This window comes from Peromyscus eremicus, chromosome 9 (genome assembly GCF_949786415.1).
Source record: "Peromyscus eremicus chromosome 9, PerEre_H2_v1, whole genome shotgun sequence".
In the NCBI taxonomy this organism is placed as follows: domain Eukaryota; kingdom Metazoa; phylum Chordata; class Mammalia; order Rodentia; family Cricetidae; genus Peromyscus; species Peromyscus eremicus.
In genome coordinates this window covers 81394918-81402391 of record NC_081425.1, presented here as the reverse complement: position 1 = coordinate 81402391, position 7474 = coordinate 81394918, and the positions used below count along the sequence as shown (strand labels likewise).

General features: G+C 46.6%; 1 long non-coding RNA gene across 1 annotated transcript; it reads left to right on the top strand.

Moving 5' to 3' along the window:
- Positions 1 to 1069: 1069 nt before the first annotated feature.
- On the top strand, positions 1070 to 2637 carry LOC131920115 (uncharacterized). Its single transcript, XR_009381508.1, has 2 exons — positions 1070 to 1503; positions 1621 to 2637. It is a non-coding gene; the product is annotated as an uncharacterized LOC131920115 (long non-coding RNA).
- Positions 2638 to 7474: the final 4837 nt, after the last annotated feature.

Here is a 7474-nt window from a genome sequence, read left to right as displayed (position 1 = left end):
TATGTATATAGTGTTCTGTTTGCATGGGTTCCTGGAGGCCAGAAGAAGGCAATCTTTATGTGGTTGCTGGGAATTGAACTCAGGACCTTTGGAAGAGCAACCAGTGCTCTTAACTGCTGAGGCATTTCTCCAGGCATTCAAATACACTCTTGTAGCCTCCTCAGGCACCAGGAACACATGTGGAGCTCAAACATACCTGAAGGCAAAACTCCCATAAACATAAAATAATGAAATAAACATTAAAAAATAGAAGGGAAAAAAAAACAACAAAATAACATAAAAATGCATGTCAGGGCTTACGAAAAGGCTCAGCAAGTAAAGGTTTTTTGTCTTGAGACCTCCACATACGCACATATACAAAATAATACTTTGTAAAAATAAGAAAGACAAAAGAACATTTCAAAAAGGAACAGCCAAGGAGCTCTCTCATCAGTTGGGTTGGAGGTGTGGCTCTGTGATAGAGCACGTGGAAGGGCCGGGCTCCATCCTTAGCACCACAAATAAAGCCCACTAACTGAGTGGAAGCAAGTAAATTCAAGCTCCAATTCCCTTGGAATTTAGCATGAAGGAGTGATGGTCCTGGAGCCAAGCAGACCTGCCGGAATCCTTGCCTAGTCTTCTGAGGTCCCTATGACAATGTCCCTCATCTGACCTGGAGCCTGGCTCAGGTGGCCACTTTGCTGCACAACCCCCATTTTCAAGGACTACACAAGCCTGAGGCCTCTTGTCCTTGAACTTTTTCACTGAGGTCCCATTACAGTTTCCCAGAGAGGGTGCTTCATAGAGCCAGATCCAGGACAATAAGTAATGGTACTTCCCCACTTCCTCCCCCATTCCTGCCTGCAAGCCTGGGCCCCTATCCTGGCCCCCAACACAAGAACCAGAGCCAAATACTTCTAACATAGACCACTATGGGTGATTTATTTAGGGGTCTCCAAATAATCACTTAAGTGTCACCATGGCAACTTGGAGAGTTGCCATGGAGATTGGAGCAGGAAATGTCCCCATGGAGACACCTGGGAGACTCCATAGGAAATCATTACCAGGTGGAGGGCTTGGAGAGGGGGATGGGTGAATACATAGAGAGTCCTGTGGTCTGTTCTCTGACATGAAGAGGGAGGTGAAGACTCAGAGTGAAAGAGACCAGCTTGGAGAGGCAGGAGAGTTCCTGATTTCCACTAGTGCCATGACCACATCATGAAAAGCAGCTAGAAGAAGCTTGAGGAGTTCAGAAAAGAAGGACAAAACATGGGTGGCAGTGGTGGTTCCTGGAAGGGATGATGGTTTATGCTATGTGATTTGTCTGGCATTTAGATTTACTTTACCACAGTGTGCAACTATTAACTGATCTCACAATTATGATTTTGACCATTTCTCATGTTGACTCTGTTGTCTCCTCAAACCAATCTCACATGGCAGGAATCACCTCTATGACATGGGTGAGGAAACAGTGTCCACGCGGTGACCCACAGTCTTCTCACGAACGGGAAGAACCAATCTCAGGTGCTCAGGCTCCCTTAGCCAGTCTGCATCTTTTGGCAACTACATTCAAACCATAGCATCATTCACACACAACATAACTTTGAACTTAGCCTTCTGTGATCAGTCCTTTTCTTTCAGGGATTGAAGAGGGGAGCTTCCTGAGGAGAGGCCGGTGAGCCAGCAGCTTCTGGAACACACAGCATCCATTCCCCAACCCCTTTGTTTCCACCCTCTACTCCATCCTCCCAGGCCCTGCTCCACAGCCCACACTCCTGCTTTAAAGCCTTGAGATGGATTCCCACTTACAGAGAGCCAACCTGCAAAGGGGATTAAGATGGGAGCTCCAGAGCCAGCAGAGCAAATCTGGCTTCCCTTTGGCCTCTGCATCCAGCCCTGAGTGTAAGAACTGGGCAGACAGCTCAGCTGACCCACCTGTGCTTCCCCAGACATTCCACACCCAGGTGGTGCCAAGTTAAGCTGGGGAGAAAGGAGAGGTATTAGGAGAGAATTAAGGTGAGGAAGTGACTCAGCCCAGCACTGGCCTGCAGGCATCCAGGATAAACACTCCAGAGACAGGGGCCCTGGGAGGCTCAGTTTGCAAGCTGACCTGGAAGAATTGATCCATGGTTGAGCACAGGGGGTGGAAGGCAAGAGCTGGCCAGCCCCCTTGTCCTGCACCTGGACCCCAGAGCATCTCTGTCAGACTAACATGTGTGGGATCCTCGGGTTTTAACTCAAAAGGGCCTCATTCTTATGATTTGTTTCCCTTGTGGGGAGTGGAATGAGGCTAGGGAGGTGACTCTAAGCAGGAGGTGACTTCAACCTTGGGAGAAGCTGCTCCTGCTGAAGACTGAGCATCCAGTAGGTGGATACAAATCCCTTGAAGTTCAGAGAAAAAAAAAAGAGTAGCAGCTTTGGAATCTGACAATTCAAATTCAAGTTGTCTTTATTTGTTTGTTGTTTGTTTAAGTGGGGTTTCTCTGTGTATCCCTGGCCCTCCTGGAACTTGCTCCTTAGAACAGGCTGGCCTCAAATTCACAAACTGGCCTGCTTCTGCCTCCCAAATTCTGGGATTAAAGCATGGGCCACCACAATACTACCTTCTCAGAGACCATTTCATAATTGAATAAACCTTGGGAAGCAAAGTCAATTTAACTGTTGAGTTATTCACTCTTATATTCACATTATAAATGTCTGACACACAGGGTCTAGGCTCAGTGGAGAACGAATTTTAAGGAGTGGTCTCCTCACTCCTATTAAGGTGGCTGCTATGGGGAGCCTGTAATCTTTGCCCTTGGGATGTTAAGGCAAAAGACTGTCAAGTTGAATGTTATACTCAGCTTCATAGAGAGACCCTGTCTCAAAAAGACACTGAAAAATACAAAGAATAACTAGTATTGGGAGGATGAGGAGAAAGTAGAATTCTTGTGCTTTCTTGGGAGGAAGATAACCCAACCCACTTACAGCCCCAGTCCCTAAAACTCTGTTTAACAACAACAGACATCTCCTTCCATCATCTCACCCACATTAGCCTGGGCAGAGAAGAAGGGAGGGGCCATGACATCTGCACATTGTGGGTCATCACTGACCATCTGTTATAAAGTGCAGCAGATAGGGACAAAGACAGCCCAGTGAGCAGAAGGAAGAGGCAGAAGAGTGGATCATGGAAGAAATGGAGCAGAGCTGGGGAAAGATGAGCAGATCTGACCAGACCAGAGATTTCTGCTTCTCATACTTAGTGGTTTTAAGGCTTTGGGGAATACTTCTCTGAGCTCTTGGAGCCTCAATTTCCTCGACTGCAAAAAATAGCAAAATACCAGCATTAGAGGAGTTCAGAGAGGAATAAATGAGAGAAGCTGAGCACAAGAATAGGCTCAAGGGGCTGGAGAGATTACTCAGGGATTCAGAGCACTGGTATACTTCCAAAGGGACCAGGTTCAATTCCCAGCACCCAGTGACAGCTCACACCTGTCTGTAACTCCAGTTCCAGGGGATTTGACACCCTCATGCAGACATACAAGCAACCAAAAACACCCTGCACATATATAAAACAAAAATAAAACGAACAAGACAAGAATAGGCTCAAAATAGACATCCATATTCTGGAACTATTAGTAAAATGATTTTGTTACATTTTGGTTCATATTGGGCAGTGGTTGCAGGTGAAGATTAGATAAGCTTAGGTTTGATTATAAAGTGTCTCCCACGGACAAGCTGAGTTCAGGCATGCTTCAGTAGCTGGAGTCCTTGGGGTGTTTTGAGGCAAGGTCTTCAGATATCCTTGGAGTAGCATGTGCATGTGTACCTGACCTGGATGTGTGGCCATCCCGCCTAAGTCTCTGCTGCAGTGCCTGTGTGTCAAAGAGGTGGTAGGTGGGGACTCCTTAGCAGAGGCTAGAGAGAAAAGCCCAGACTTTGAAAATCAGGCAAAGACTGGAAAAGGAGGCCGGCAAAAGTGGAATATTAAAATCTGCTCTACAAGTAGTCCTCCTTCGATCTGTTGCACAGTCCTGTCCTCTCACTTACTTGGCAGGAAGGAGGGTGTGTGTGTGTGTGTGTGTGTGTGTGTGTGTGTGTATGTGTGTGTGTAACCTTAGGAACCTCACAACCAGCCTCAGTAACTTAGTGAGATCCTGTCTCAAACTTACCAAAAAGCTGCCCAGATGTGGTTGCTCACATGTAATCCCAGAACTAAAGAGGTTTAAGCTGGAAGATCAAGAGTTTGAGGCTGGCTTGAGCTTCATGATACCCATTAAAAAAACACAATGGAAAAATGGAAAAAAAAAAAAAGGGGGGGGGGGAAGGAGGAAGGATTTTTTTTTTTTCGAGACAGGGTTTCTCTGTGTAGCTTTGTGCCTTTCCTGGATCTCACTTGGTAGCCCAGGCTGGCCTCGAACTCACAAAGATCCGCCTGCCTCTGCCTCCCAAGTGCTGGGATTAAAGGCGTGCGCCACCACCACCCGGCAGAGGAATGATTTTAAAAGTAGTAAAATGCTTTCCTAGCAAACAGTCCTCTGGACCACCAAACAAGAAAAACACATTTTACACACACACATACACACACACACACACACACACACACACACACACACAACCTAACCACAGAATAAAAAGCACAGGCATAGAAATTTCAAAACCAGGAGCTGATGAAGTGACTCAGTGTGTAAAGGCACTTGCTGCCAGGCTTGGAAACCTGTGTTTGACTCTGAGAATGGACATGGTGGGAGGAGGGAACCAACTCCTGCACATTGTCCTCTGGTCCACACACGCCATGGCACAAGTGTGCCCACCCATATATGTGCACACACAAATACATAAATGTAATAAAATGGTTTGGAAACAGATTTTGAAATCCAGGCAACTCTAAACACTGTATTGTCTAGTGACATCGGTACTCATGGCCAAACTATGTAGGAAAGGCAGGTTCCCTCCAGATTCAGGACACAGGGTGGATGAGGGAAGGGAGGCTGCAGGCATGGTGGTAGGGAGGGAACCACAAAGGCTTTGGAGGTTCTGGAAGGTTTATTGCTCACAGAGGGAGGAGGGAGACTGGGATCTGTGGACAACAGCACACACATACACACACACACACACACACACACACACACACACACACTCACACACTCCCCTCTGATGTCTTCTGAATGGACAGAGACCCTAAGGAGGGAACATTGACAATACTGTGACAGTAGAGGGGAGGCATGTCTTCCCCCTTCCTTCCCTGCTGGCTCTGTAACATTCCTTCCTCTACCATTTACCACTGACTGCATTCTATTTGGATCACTGTTCGCTGTTAACAAGTCTGTCTTCCTTTATCCTTAATTTCTTCATTCAGCTGACAAGTAGGGGATGTCCTTAAAGTGTCAGCAGGCAGGAAGGCATGTCACTGAAGGGAACATCCAATAAAGAGGAGTCACTGGGCATGGTGCTGTGGGGACATGTCACCAATCCCAGCACCAGGGATGCAGTGGCAGAAGGATCAGGAGTCTGAGGCCAGCCTGAGATGCATGAGACATTACCTGAAAGAATAATAAAAATAAAGCAAAGAAAATCCTGGCCTCACAGTGGTGAGAGGGTTGACAGTCAATCTGTGGAAACATGGCCTACCTTATCCCTGTGTGCCCTTAGAACCTGGCTCCCTAAAGAGACAGCAGTAGGGGAGCTGAAAGCTTGTTCTGTCTGACAGCCCAGGCTGGATTTCCTACAGCAGGCAGTGGTCTCCTTGTCACTCAGCACAGCCAAGGCCATGGAGACACTTGCTGGACCTGGGGACATGGAGGGCCTTAGGTATAAGTCAGGAAATGCTGTAATACCTTAAGTGCAAGCACAGCCACAAACCTATTTGACTTCATTGGGTCCCGGATCACTGGAGTTTACTGATAAGCTTCTCCTTGGTGCCTATGCAGGCTTATTATCCCAGAGGGCCTGGGCTGGGGCTCGGGGCCAAAGCCCAGGAATCTGGATGTCAACAGGCATTTCTGCTGTCATATGCACAATCTAGGGATATGTCTGCTCTGTGCTGAAGCAAGGTGTATCTCTGTAGAGGGCAAAAGTCCTTGTGGACACAGATAAGCATTGGAGAAGCTAGGGAAATGAAAGCATGCAGACTTACCTCTTCAAAGAAAGGAGATGTTTACCTGCCTTCCTCAGAATGCTGGGAAAGGCTGGAATTTACAACCTTGTGATCCTTTGCTACCTGTAGAAACAGGCTTCACCCAGATCCCGCAGAAATTATGTTTTATTTTTCCCAATTCCTTCTCCCCTATCTCTTGAGGATTCTTCTCAGTCCATAAACTCATCCTTATGAGAGATGTCACCTGTACTTTACAGTAGCCTAAGTGACTTCTATGTTCTCTTAGGGCCACACCAGTCCTGACTCCCACAGGCATTATGTTTACCCCGCTCATTCTCACTAGACCATTACCTTGAGTCCTGCTTCTGAGTCAAAAGTCCTCATCTTTATGGAAGACACCAATAGGTACTTTGTAAAGAGTTTCAATGTAAACATGTCTTAGGCTTTGTTATAAACATGGGTCTGAGTTAATTGTCATCAGAAATTTTTTTCCCCAAAATTATGTTGTGCTTAAATATGGTTAAATCTGGTGTCAGACTCTAGAAGTTTGAACCAGTTATGGATGCCTAAGTTGAGCTGATCAGTATTTCATTCATGTCTTCCTGGATCATTTGACTTCTGGCCACAAAGCCTTCAGGGATCCCCTACATATCTCATTGTCTGGCAATCCCACATGTTAGTGAGACGAAAATGGATCAAGAATAGATTAGTAGGAACCCTCATTCCTCTGATGCAAATGAGTCTCTCATCTATCCAGCACCTTGTTGTGTGATATTTTGTTTGTGTTCTGAAAATAAAGCCTGCCTGGAGATCAGAGGCAGAGCTAGAGGCCAGTCAGAGGTGGCAAACACCTGTAATCCCAGCACTTGGGAGGAGGAAGCAGGAAGATCAGGAGTTCGAGGCCACCCTGGGCTACACGAGATTGAACCATTCTCAAAGAGAAACAGAGCCCGGAATGGTGGCTCACACCTTAGATCCCAGCACTAGGGAGGTGGAGACAGGACTATAAGGAGGATGGAGAGATGATCTCCGCCCTATTCGGTCTGAGATTTCGTAGAGGTAAGAAGTCTCTAGCGGCTGGCTGCTCTGCTTCTCTGATCTTTCAGCTTTCACCCTCGATATCTGACTCCAGGTTTTTATTTTTAAGATTAATTAGGATCGACGGATGGTGGTGGCGCATGCCTTTAATCCAGCATTCGGGAGGTAGAGGAAGGTGGATCTTTGTGAGTTCAAGGCCAGCCTGGTCTCTAAAGGGAGTTCCAGGAAAGGCGCAAAGCTACACAGAAAAACCCTGTCTCGAAAAACCAAAAAAAAAAAAAAAATTAGGATCGAGCTTCAATACCCCAAAGAGTCAATTTGCATATTCCTTTGGAAAGATAAGAGAAAGGTACAGCGAGGAGGGAAAGAACTGGACTTGGG